This window comes from Lycium barbarum, chromosome 6, assembly GCF_019175385.1.
Source record: "Lycium barbarum isolate Lr01 chromosome 6, ASM1917538v2, whole genome shotgun sequence".
Lineage (NCBI taxonomy): Eukaryota > Viridiplantae > Streptophyta > Magnoliopsida > Solanales > Solanaceae > Lycium > Lycium barbarum.
In genome coordinates, this window is record NC_083342.1 from 5511629 (window position 1) to 5525165 (window position 13537).

The 13537-nt window shown below is 31.8% G+C and overlaps 1 pseudogene; it reads left to right on the forward strand.

Annotated features, from left to right (window-relative positions):
- The first annotated feature begins 1201 nt into the window (after positions 1 to 1201).
- Positions 1202 to 3382, forward strand: LOC132599485 (biogenesis of lysosome-related organelles complex 1 subunit 1-like; annotated as a pseudogene).
- The last annotated feature ends 10155 nt before the right edge of the window (positions 3383 to 13537 follow it).

Here is a 13537-nt window from a genome sequence, read left to right on the forward strand (position 1 = left end):
GCAAACTTCTGATAATTTAAGCTTATATACGATTTAAAACCTTAACTATCAGGGTAGGTTTAAAATAATCCCTTAACTGTGCACTTAACAGTTTTGGTCTGTTAAGTTTGACAAGTTAACAAAAATGTTCCCTTAACTATGAGGGTAGGTTAAAAATAGTCCCTAAGAAAGCACTTCGCAGTTTTGGTCTTTTAAGTTCAACAGAAGTTAACACTTTTAGTCTCCGGCAAAATATTCATCGAACTCTGTTTGTTAGATTTCACGAGAACTACAAAAAAAAAAGAGGAAAATTAGCGAAAACTCACATTTAGAGGTACACATTACTATAGAAAAGGCCAAATACCTCGACACAAAACTGACGAACGTCCGTCGGTTATTGGGAAAAACTGAGGAATAACTAACAGACTTGATAATGTCAAAAGATAAAGTCTCGGAACACAAAAATCGATGGACTCTGTCGGTTAAAACCGAGGGAGTCCCTCAGCTAAGTAAAATATACCAGACTTTAGAAATAAATTAGAAATAGCAAAAACTACAAAAATTGTCATTAGTAAAAAAAAAGCAAAAAACCAATGGAAAAAATCAAGGGACACTTTCAGAAAGTCAATGATTTTTTTTTTATTTTAAATTTTCGAAAACCGATAGACGTTTGTCAGTTATTTTTGGGTAAAACTGCGCGGATTTTTTGAAAAAAATTCACTACAATGAAAGTATTTATTTTTATACCGGATTTTCAATTAAACCGAGTCCAGTATATTTTACCTAGCCTGTGAACTTTCTCGGTTTTAACTTTTTGTATTCCGAGGCATTATTTTCTGACACTATCAAGTCTATTGGTGTTTTCCTCGATTTTGCACTATAATCAACGGACGTCCGTTGGTTTAGTCCCAAAGTATTTGACCTTTTGTTTAGTAGTGTATACTGTAAATGTGAGTTCTCGTTGATTTCCTCTCTTTTTTCATAATTTTTGTCAAATCTAACGAACAAAGTTCGATGGATATTTTTCGGAGACTAAAGGCTTAAACTCTTGGCTAACTTGAAGGACCAAAACTGTTAAGTGCATACTTAAGGGACTATTTTTAACCTAGAACCATTTGAGCTAACTTGTGGCAAATTTAAAAGACCAAAGCTATTAATTTTATAGTTAAGGGGCTATTTTGAACCTACCCTATAGTTAAGGGACCATATATGTTGTTTTCTCTTTAAAACCTCTTCATTTGAGCTGCCATTGTAGTGTAGTTAGGAAATGGATGGATCAAAACAAGGAGATGTTGCTAATGGCTTAGAAGCTTCACTCATTCAAATCATCAACTCTCACCATTCTTCCTCTCTTAAGTTACGTGAATCCACTGGTCAGAAGCAAATACATAAATCCATTTGAAATTTTAATTTTTTCTGCATTTGGTTTTGGGTTTCTCTAATTTTGCGAATTGGGTTTTGGGGTTTCTCGGATTTTCCTTAGGTGTAAGGAGGTGTGAGAGGTTGGATATGGGGGTATTAGGAATAGCTAATTAGACAAGACATGACACAACTTCAACTTACTGAGCACATGACCTTAAGTAAGAGGTATAGGATAGAAGGTTAGTAGGTAGTTGAGCGTTGTATAGCTTTTTGACAGGATTAGGCTTGGTGGTAGGTAGTATGAAGTACTGTGTATATCATAATAGTATTAGTCTTTTTCATGTAGTTTCTTGCGTTTGACATCTGGTAACATATGTTGTTTTCTGTGTTTGGTTATCGGCTATCGCACTATTTAACTGTTGTTACTATTCCTTTTTTGTATGTTGTAAGCTATGTACTGCTTTATTTATTAGTTGCCTATGTTTTCGTTACTGTCGTATTTTCTCTTTCATTACTACTTTGCTTTGCTGCACTCGAGCCGAGGGTCTTCCAGAAATAGCTTTTCTACCCCCACGAGGTAGGGATAAGGTTTGCGCATACAAGCGGGGCGTAAGCATTGTGAGGCATAAACCTCAACATTATGGGCGTTCATTTGGGGCGTAAGGCCCGAGAACTTTTCCAAATTTGAGCTAAAATTGCTTGAAAATTCTATCTTTAAAAGTTAAATATCCAAAAGTTCACTTATAGTTAATTCTCAAACTAAAAATCTCAAAAAGTAAAAAAAAAACTCTAATTGTTTATCCTAATTTTATAGTCTTTTCTCTGTGTTGTTTACGGAGTGACAGATACGCTTTAGACCTTTGTATGCACAGTGTTCTATGCTTCCATGCTTGCATTTTCTTTCTTTATTTTTTATTTTCTACAAGATTTTTTTAGCATCATTCAATTTATCTTTTTCAAGATAGTTTTTAGTTTTAGAATTTCTTTTGGTATCGCTCTAGTTTAGATATTAATTTGAAGACTCTATTCTGGCTATTTGTATTATAGTATGCATCAATTTGTTATCTAGTTTTAGGTTTTAAAACAATGACTTTATATTATGACATTTTTATCTTTGAATTATTAGGATAGAATATCATTTTTACAACTCTAATTATGTTTTATCATAGTCATGTTATTGGTGGAATGCATCTTTATGTCATTCGCGTTTTTTAATGGTTTGTGCACATGTTAATGTTAATATTAGATATATACATTTTTCTACCAATTTTTATTATAATTTTAATATATCTTTTATTTTTTTTATTTCATTAATTATTAAAATACTAAAAATTAAATATCCATGGGCTTGCTCCTACCGTATGCGTACACTCTATCCTCTCAGACTCACCCGTGGGATTACACTCGGTAGTTTACAAAATTGTATTGTCGGTTTCTCCAATTTTGCGAATTGGATTTCAAGGTTTCTCGAATTTTATAAAATTGGGTTGTGGGTTTCTTGAATTTTGGCTCAGAGAAGGCGAAGAAGGACGCGATTCGAAGCTGTTGGTGGACTCGGTGAATAAAGAAGTGCAAGAATCTTTTGTAATGCAAAAGAGAATTGAAATGGAAATTCGTGCTTTGGCAGCAACCATTTTGCAATTTGGAAAGCAAACTGATCAATGGCTTGCTGCTTCACACTCCATATTTGGAAAGCAAATATGTTATCAAAATTTTGTAACCCTCCCTATCTGATTTTGCCAAGTAGCCACAAGTGGTCCACTTATTAAGAGATTTTTTTGGACTGGTGGGGTAGGGGTGGAGCAAAAATAGTATGAGGTTTCTATGCTTTTTGATGTGGTATTTGTGCCTAGCCCCTTATAATGTCTAGCTATAGTGTGATTGTGTTTTCTCTTTCTTTCTTTATTTCTGTTTCCATGTAGGTCTCGTGGGGGTCGGGTATAAAAGGGAAAAAAATCTTACTTTAGATATTTATTTTGGTTACCTTGTAGATTAAAGTATGTGCTTGTAGGGAGCTGATCTGGCATGACGGAAATTTTTAGTTGGCAATTCTTAAAAGGCCAAAGTCATAGATGAACCCCTGAATTTATCCTGATTTTTTATTTAAATCCCTCAACTGAAACGTTAATCATCTGAACCCCCCGAACATAAGATAAACTGTGCCATTTGAACCTCTCGTGCCAGCTGGGCACATCCGTGAAGCTCACTGCTTTAGACAGAGCGTGAGAGACCAAATTTCTTCTTTTTTAAAATTTTTAATTATTAAAAATTAATTTTAACAAAAACTCTATTTAAAAATCTATTTAAATAATTAAAAAAAATTGAAAAACCCAACCCATCCTCTCCAATAGCCCACTCACCGCTGCAGCTGCCTCCTCCTCCGCCGCCGCCGCTTTCTTTTTTTAAAATTTGTAATCATTAAAAATTAATTTTAACAAAAACTTTATTTAAAATCTATTTAAATAATTAAAAAAAATTGAAAAACCCAGCCCATCCTCTCCGATAGCCCACCTTGCCGCCGCAGCTGCCTCCGCCTCTACTGCCGCCGCTGCCTCCTCCGCCGCCGCTTTATTTTTTTAAATTTTAATCATTAAAAATTAATTTTAACAAAAACTCTATTTTAAAATCTATTTAAATAATTTTAAAAAAATGAAAAATCCAACCCATCCTCTCCGATAGCCCACTTCATCACCGCCACTGCTGCCTCCGCTGCCTCCTCCACCGCCGCCGCTGCTCCACTTCAAAATCTATTTAAACAAATCTCTGACGAAAAACGACACCATTTTTTTTAATTATTTAAATAGATTTTGAAGCGGTGGCGGGGGCAACGACGGAAGTGGCGGCGGTGAAGTGGACTATCGGAGAGGATGGGTTGGGTTTTTCAATTTCTTTTAATTATTTAAATAGATTTTAAAATAGAGTTTTTGTTAAAATTAATTTTTAATGATTAAAATTTAAAAAAAGAAAGCGGCGACGGAGGAGGCAGCGGCGGCAGTAGAGGCGGAGGCAGCTGCGGCGGCAAGGTGGGCTATCGGAGAGATGGGTTGGGTTTTTCAATTTTTTTTAATTATTTAAATAGATTTTAAAATAGAGTTTTTGTTAAAATTAATTTTTAATGATTAAAAATTTTAAAAAAGAAGGCGGCGGCGGAGGAGGCAGCGGCGGCAGTAGCGGTGGAGGCAGCTGCGGCGGTGAGTGGGATATCGGAGAGAATGGGTTGGGTTTTTCAATTTTTTTTAATTATTTAAATAGAGTTTTTGTTAAAAAAAAAAAATTTGTTGACATGGTTTTTTTTTTTTTTTTAAAACAGGTAACATGACATGACTTATTTTTATTGGTCTATTTTTCCATGTCACTGCAAGTGAGCTTCACGCGTGTACCCAGCAGCACGAGGGGTTCAAATGACACAGTTTATCTTATGTTCGGGGATTTAGATGGTTAACGTTTCAGTTGGAGGGTCTAAATGAATAATCAGGACAAGTTCAGAGGTCCAAATATGACTTTGGCCTTCTTGAAAAACTGCAACTTTAACATCATGGAGCCCATAAGAAACCTTTTCTTATACATCAGCATTGGCTTAAGATGAGTAGATAAACTTGACAAATAGAAGAATGCAATTTGACATTTCCAACAAGAGTGCCTTGGCTTTATTCCATTGAATTTGATTCCCTTGTGAGGTGGATAAACCTTCACCACATCTAGTTAGTTATAGAAACTAGTACCAATACTTTATACCCTCTTTGATGTAAAGTTGACATGTGTCTTTCGTGCATGAGAAACAATGTCACTCGATCATTATCAAACTGACTGCAATCTTTTTCCGTCCGTGAGATCACATGTGAACGCTTTCTATACTTCTAATAGGCCATGAACTAAATCAGAATCCCACCAGGATGCCTTCTATTTTTAAAATTCAGAGCTCAACCTCTTGATCTGGAGACTCAACTTATTTTCCAAACTTTACTTATATATTTAACTTATAGACTATGAACTAGATCAAAATCATTCTCAATTAGTCCATAAGAAGTAATCCTTGCTTCGTTCTCCTGTAAGGGACGGTCTAGTATACAATTTTCTTCTTCTTGATCGAAGCTCTATGTCGTGATCTTGTGATAGAACTCGACATAGAGACCGACTCTGACAACAACTTGATTATGAAGGTCCTATAACTTTGTGTTGTAGCATTGGTACAATAATAGTTCGTCTTTGGGTGTCTTTAGACCTGCCTAGGTTCGATCAGGGGCGGGACTAGTGATTGTGATATGAAATAGGTTAGAAATAAAGAATAATTATGGCTGTCTTTAACAAGTCGACAACTTATTTTCAAATTTGGCTGTGAAAAATGGCTGCTAAAATGTATGTTAATAATAATGACTTGATTTTTCTTGCGGGTAGCCGTAGACTGTGCAGTTTTTATTTACTGTTTTACGTTGCTAACTTGGCTGGGAAATTGCTTATTTGAGTTGAAGTCATGATCAAATATACATTGTATTCATACAAAAAGGGGGAAAAAACATAGATTATAGACTCAAAAAAAAAAAATGTTTGTAACTACTTTATTAGTTGATTCATTTACAAATTCAATAAGAACACAAGTTTCTCTGGCAACTAGACGGCTTATGCCCGTGCGCATTTTAGATTATAATGCATCTATGTGTATGTAGTTGTCTTTGAATAGTGATTATATATATATATATACAGAGAGAGAGAGAGTATATGTTATGTTTAAAATATGATTAATATAACATTATAGTTTGTGCTCCGTATCTAAAATTTTATTATATTAATGTTTGCTACGAATACAAAATCGGCAAATTTATTAATATTTTTTAAAAGAGAAGACTTGTTGTAGAAATTGATTTTTTATCTAATAGAAGAAATACTATTTTTTAATTTTTTAGTAAATATTCTCGGTTTAGATCATTTTACTTGTCATGTTGTCTTTTGTATTAAATTCTATTTAATTTTAAAATATAAATATTTTAAGTATATTTAGTGAACATAACAACTTGATTTTGTCAATATGAGATACTATGTTCAAAACACGATTAATATAACATTGTAGTTTGTGCTCCATATTTAAAACTTTATTATATTAGTGTTTGCTACGAATACGCACGGTGTTTAATATGGGGCCCACGATTTCTTTTTTTTAATATTGCTTGATTTTGTTAATATGAGGTTCACTTTTTTTTCCCGTGAGTTTGGATGTGGTGGGTTCAACTTTTTTTTTTTTAATACTGGATCTTGTTTAATATGGGCCCACATTTTTTTTTTAATATTAGTTGTTGTTTAATATATATAAGGCCGACAATTTTTTTTTACAATTTTTTTTAATGGGCCTGTTTAATATGGGGCCCATTTTTTTTTTTTTTTATATATACTATGTTCAAAACACGATTGATATAACATTGTAATTTGTGCTCCGTATCTAAAACTTTATTATATTAGTGTTTGCTAAGAATACAAAGTCTGCACCTTTTTTTTTTATATGTTGCTTGATTTTATCAATATGGGATACTATGTTCGTATTTATATGTACTATGTTCAAAACACGATTGATATAACATTGTAATTTATGCTCCATATCTAAAACTTTATTATATTAGTGTTTGCTAAGAATACAAAATCTGCACCCTTTTTTTTATATATATGTTACTTGATTTTGTCAATATGGGATACTATGTTCAAAATACTACTAATATAATATTGTAGTTTATGCTCCGTATTTAAAACTTTATTATATTAGTGTTTGCTACGAATATGCATGGTGTTTAATATGGGACCCACTTATTTTTTAAAATATTAGTTGTTGTTTAATATATATGGGATCCATAATTTTTTAGTTTATGTTTTGTATTTAAAACTTTATTATATTAGTGTTTGCTACGAATACGCATGATGTTTAATATGGGGCTAACTTTTTTTTTTAAATATTAATTTTTATTTAATATATATGTAATCCATAATTATTATTTTTTATAATTTTTTTTATGGCCTGTTTAATATAGGGCCCAATTTTTTTTTTATGAGGCCCATCAACAGAGGGACGACCGAACTCCCTCTTCTAAGTAGTAGTAAAAGTAAAAGTAAAGTAAAGTAAAGTAATAGTTGTCATCCCATTTTATTAGAATTATAATAAGGGAAATATGATTGTACTGACCTTTGATAGATTATGACTTACTGCAAATTGTTGTACTTGCTTTATTTTTATTGGGTAAACATCTCTATTATATTATCAATTGGGTTACTTTCACAAGTTGTCTTATTATGACTTAATTCATAGTTAAATAAGTAGGATACATCCTATATTATTTCTTGATAATAAGATTATAATCATGTGTTATTTCTTTCTTCTTTTTCCCCTTCTGATGGTTATTAGATAATCATGTGTTTTGATAGATTCTATGATAGTATGTTCTGCAAAAGGGTCATACCATAAAAGAAAGGGACTCAAGTTATATCAGCATTGTTAAATTTGTAATAGCACATTAGTTATTATTTGTATCAAATTATCATTGATAACTATTGTAGAAACTTTTACCAAAAAAACAATTATAGAAATGTATTTGTACTTGTTTCATAAATGACTTGATTGTGTCAATATAATTTTACGCTTTTAGTGCATAGCACTTAATTTTACAAAGGAAAAAAATTATTTCTAGCCCTTATATGGGGATCAGAGTAAAAAAAGTAAAATAATCATATGGGATAAAAGTACAAAGTTAATTTATAGACCATGGTTGTCATTTGACATATTAAATTATTGCAGATTGAGTATTTTTTTTGGTTATAATGATAACATCAAGATATATTATAGTTTAATATGCCCCAGAAGGGGTAACTACAGTCCCCCAAAAAGGATAAAGGAACTTTAATCATGTTTAAATAAATTGTATGAAGGAAACCTCTGTGAGAAGTAGGAGTTTAATTCTCGAAGGATCACCAAAAGGATCTCTCTTGCCACAACTCATAGCCAAATCACCAGGATTAGTGAAAATCTTGATAGATCATCCGGATTTTAATATAAATTCTTTGGTAATTTCAAAATAATTTCTTCATAAGTTCCGGCGGATCACCATGAGTTTTTGATGAATAGACTTGTCATAACTCCTAGCGATATAGTAACTATAGAACAAGTTGCACTGCCGGCTCAACCATAAGGCAGTCAAAGCAATGGAATCAGTGGCGGATCTAGCATGCTAGGTGGAGGTTCTATTGAACCCCCAATTTTCGACGCGGAATATAAATTTATATGTAAAAATTTATTAAAACTGCAATAAATAGTAGACATGAACACATAACTTTTAAAATACAACGGGTTTACACTAAGAATCTTAAGGTTGAACTCATAGAGTTTAAATTTTGAATCCGCCTCTGAATGGAATAAAATAACTTCTTACCTTTTGATACGGGGACCAATGGAATAATTTCTAGATTATTGCAGTATCCTTCATTTTGTTGCCTCATTTATATCCCAACAATTAACATGGACCCATATTATTATTCCTATATTAACCTTTTTCATTCTCCTATCACTATTCTTATTCTCAACTAGTGAATTGGTCCGTGCTTCGCGCTGTTACAAAATAAAAGAACAGAAAAAATTTAAAAAGAGAATGATTTTTATTTTTTATTTTTTATGGAATGATATCATCCAGTCAGTATATTGCGTTTCTATTGACAAAAAACGGAGGGAATGATCCACTATTTATGAATTGTTGACATGGAAAAGAAAATTAAAAGTTTGATAGATGTAAGTCCCAAGGTAAAAACAGTAATAAATTCCGTTGGAATTTTACATCCACGAAGATGCTTTAGCAAATCACAAAAATTCAAACAGGAGGCAATCCAAATTTATTTGTAGATGCTTCTCACATATTATTGACTCGGATAATGAATATTCTCCCATTTCCTTTTCAATATTTTTGCTAATCTAGCTAGGACTTTAAGTCGTTTTTAGGAAGAAAATAAAAACATATGTTTTATTATTTTAATGCAACTTTAGAAGAATTTTGCTAAGTATAACTCCTATATTTTTAGATATATTTAATTTTAGTATAAGAAGTTATTTAACTTGTCTTATTTTGTAGCTAGTTGCTTCTTCTTTTTTCATTTAGAGAAAAAAAATTAAAAAGGGAGAAAGACGGACAAAAAAAAAAAGTTGCCATATCACACACTTTGAATCGTGATGGTTTGGATACCAAGCTCCTACAACAATGTGTCATTTATTTTCTTTACTTTCTCATTTCATCTTTGTTGTAGCCTTTTTTTCTCTATCTTCTTATCTTTTCTCCTTCCTCTTTCTTTTCCTCTCTCTGTGACGTATATTATTATTTTCTAATTGTTGTTGCTTACCTCAGCGTCTTCCTTTCATCTCTCATCCAAATTCACTAAAGAAATTCTCACAATTTTAACTACACTGCCAACTGTACGAAAAGTGAATTCAACTTCTAAGACAAATACTGCTACAATAACAACAAATTCAATGTAATATCACAAGCGTAGTCTAGGAAGGGTAGCATGTACATAGACCTTACCCCAAACTTTGAGAAGGTAAGAGAGGTTGTTCCGATAAACCCTCAGCTCAAAGCAAATACTCCGATAGTCAAATAGAAAGAAAAAAGAAGAAGATCTTTTTACCGGAATCTCCATGCTTAAACTCATATCTGCCAAAATTTGAATTAAAAAGAAAATAAAATAAAAGTAACAGAGAAAGATGAAATCAAACGCCAAGCAAGCATGAAATAAGCTACAATTATTTCATAGTAGTTAAATAAGCAAAAATTGATTACATTTCAATTAAATGAATAAGAAATTGAATAAAGTAAAACTAATAGATAAATAAATACTAAAAAAGGAACTCCTTTCATTTTGAATCTGGCTACCAAGGTCTAGAAAAGTTAGATGTAATAATTAATATCAAGCCAAGAAACTAAAATACCTAATTTCTGACCTTTTTAAAATACACTATGAAACCAATCTTCTTAAAGTGTGATGATCATCCATAAAACTTCAACCCTTCACAATCATAGAGTTACCTTCCTCTCTGTTTCACATATATATTTAACAGACCAATGATATTTAATTCACAATGAAAGAGAATGGGAAAAAGGAAAACCGTTGAGGCTTTTGATCTTCCAAATGGAAAGAGCACGATTATCCCTTAATTAAAATGAAAACTGTTGTTGTCCACTAAGAAGTGCTGGTAATTAATATTTGGAGGTTTTGGAAAAATTAAAGAGAAAAGTAGGGTATTAATTATTGTTTCATTTAATGTTATTACAAAGATATATAAATTTAGCAGGAAAAGAAAATAGAGAAAAGTCAAAAAAATATAAATATGAATGGAGGTCATAGAGAGGTGTCACATCACCTTGTCTATGCCTAGCTTTATATTATATATAGATATTTTGAAGTCTCCCAATTCTCAAACGACGACAAAACTTACTGTATTTCCTTACAAAATATCAAGATTTGCCTTTTAGTGTCTGCTTCAAAATTTCAAGCATTGACAAATAATCATTATATTGAAGCAACGCAACACTATTTCGATATCATTATATTAACTTATTAATTTTTTGAGCCATGTTTATTATTCTAACGTTATTATATATTTTTTATTGAAAATTTGTGATTGTTGATATTCTTATTTCACAAGAATATATTTTTGTTTTAGTTATTATTAGAATTTATTCAATTTAAATATGTTCACTCGAAAATATGAATCAAGTTATGCCAAAAGAGAACTATGAGGAACTAATTAATTTAGATTACCTATATTATCAATTGAAAAGGATTTGTTAGAAAAAATTGATTATAAAGCAGTAATTAATGACTTCACATTTGAAAAGGCTAGAGGAGTAAACTTTAAATAAAAATATATATGACGATCTTTCTTTTGTTAAAAATAAAAATAAAAATTAGGACCTCTCTCTGAAATTTGGCTTTAGGCCCTCAATATTATTAAGCCGACCCTGACACGTTGTCACAAATTCTTGCGGATCACAAGAAGTTTATGAGAAATGTCACCAACATATTTTTGCTTCAAAACTGATTCAAATATCTCCACATTTGACATCCAACAATATAAAACCAATCGCAACAATTATCAATGTTAGATTCAATTCAAACCTTCACAATCAATAGACCCACAATCAATACTCAAGTTCAACAAAAATCGAATGTTTTTCAAGTTTCTTCATCCACACCAACCGTAAATAGTTTTCTGAAAAATCATTTTTCAATGAAGTCAAGGCATTTTTTCAAAGAAAAGCTCAATTACCGCAAACCGCTCGCAAATATTTAAAAACTCAATTTATGCTAACTGTTTTCTTTAGTACAAAAAGAATTTCAGAAATTTTGAAAAAAATGGCTCCTACTTAGAGAATTGAACAATATTTGATTGAAGTTTAAAAAAAGAAAAGAGTATTTAAAGCTAAAAAGGATATTTGAAAATTATTGTGTTTGGACATAAAATAATAAACCTGATAGTAAAACAAACTCTTCATCGAGCTTAACTGAAAAAACTTATTCTCTCTGTTTCAATTTGTTTGTCTGGTTTTGATTTGACATGAAGTTTGAGAAATAAAGACGACTTTTAAATTTTATGATCTTAAACTAAAGATATGTAAAATGTACCAAAATATCCTTTAATCTCGTGGTTTTAAATATTCCATGTGAAAAATTAAAAAAAAGAATAGGAAAGAAGCATTTTTTTAAGACGGCTAATAAAGAAAGTGAGACAAACAAATTGAAACGGTCTATCAGCCACATGTGTACATTCTGAAACCTGTAAGACTCAATTCGGAGTTCAATAAACTTCTGACAATTTAAGCTTATATACGATTTAAAACCTTAACTATGAGGGTAGGTTCAAAATAATCCCTTAACTGTGCGCTTAACAGTTTTGGTCTTTTAAGTTTGACAAGTTAACAAAAATGTTTCCTTAACTATGATGGTAGGTTAAAAATAGTCCCTAAGAAAGGACTTAGCAGTTTTGGTACTTTAAGTTCAACAGAAGTTAATAGTTTTAGTTCCTGCAAAATATTCATTGAACTTTGTTTGTTAGATTTGACGAGAACTACAAAAAAAAAGGAAAATTAGCAAGAACTCACATTGAGAGGTACACATTACTATAGAAAAGGCCAAATACCTCGGGACAAAACCGACGGACGTCCGTCGGTTATAGGGAAAAATTGAGGAATAACCAAACAGACTTGATAATGTCAAAAAATAGTGTCTCGGAATACAAAAGCGGATGAACTCTGTCGGTTAAAACCGTGGGAGTGCCTCGGCTAAGTAAAATACACCAAGCTTTAGAAATAAATTAGAAATAGCAAAAACTACAAAAAAATGTCACTATGCAAAAACCGACGGAAAAAATCAAGGAACACTTTCAGAAAGTCAATGATTTTTTTATTTTTTATTTTATGAAAACCAACAGACGTTTGTCGGTTATTTTCGGGTAAAACTGCGCGGAAACTATTTGTTTTTTTAAAAAATTCACTACAATGAAAGTATTTATTTTTATACCGGATTTTCAATAAAAACTGAGTCCAGTGTATTTTACGAAGCTGATGAACTTCCTCAGTTTTAATTGACAAAGCCTATTTGTTTTTGTATTCCGGGACATTATTTTCTTACACTATCAAGTCTATTGGTGTTTTCCTCGATTTTGCACTATAATCGACGGACGACTGTTGGTTTTGTCTCGAGGTATTTGACCCTTTATTTAGTAGTTTATACCTCTAAATGTGAGTTCTCATTGATTTTGCTACACCTCGGAAAATTCCCCATTTGCGTACAGTGAATAGACTAACGAAGAATACGAGTATACGATATTTTTAATAAGAAAGGAACAATGTTTGACGACCCTAATTAAGATTTCAAAGGCATTTGAAACAAGAGAAGAAGGTTTGCTGAGAGAAGGCAAGGCATACAATGTGTATCGGAAAGAAATTACGAGTAACGAGTTAATGATAACTAAATGGTGCTTTGGAGAAGAGTTATAACGACCCTTAGATTGTTAATGAGGTGATAAACAAGTGTTAAGAAGGTTCCATAAGGATCGGAGAACAAACGAAGTGACGAAAATAAGATTCAGTGAACTGATGGGTTGTACGGTCGATTATACGGACCGTATAATGTTATACGGCCCGTATAATGGACCGTAGGAGTGTCACAGAATGAAGTG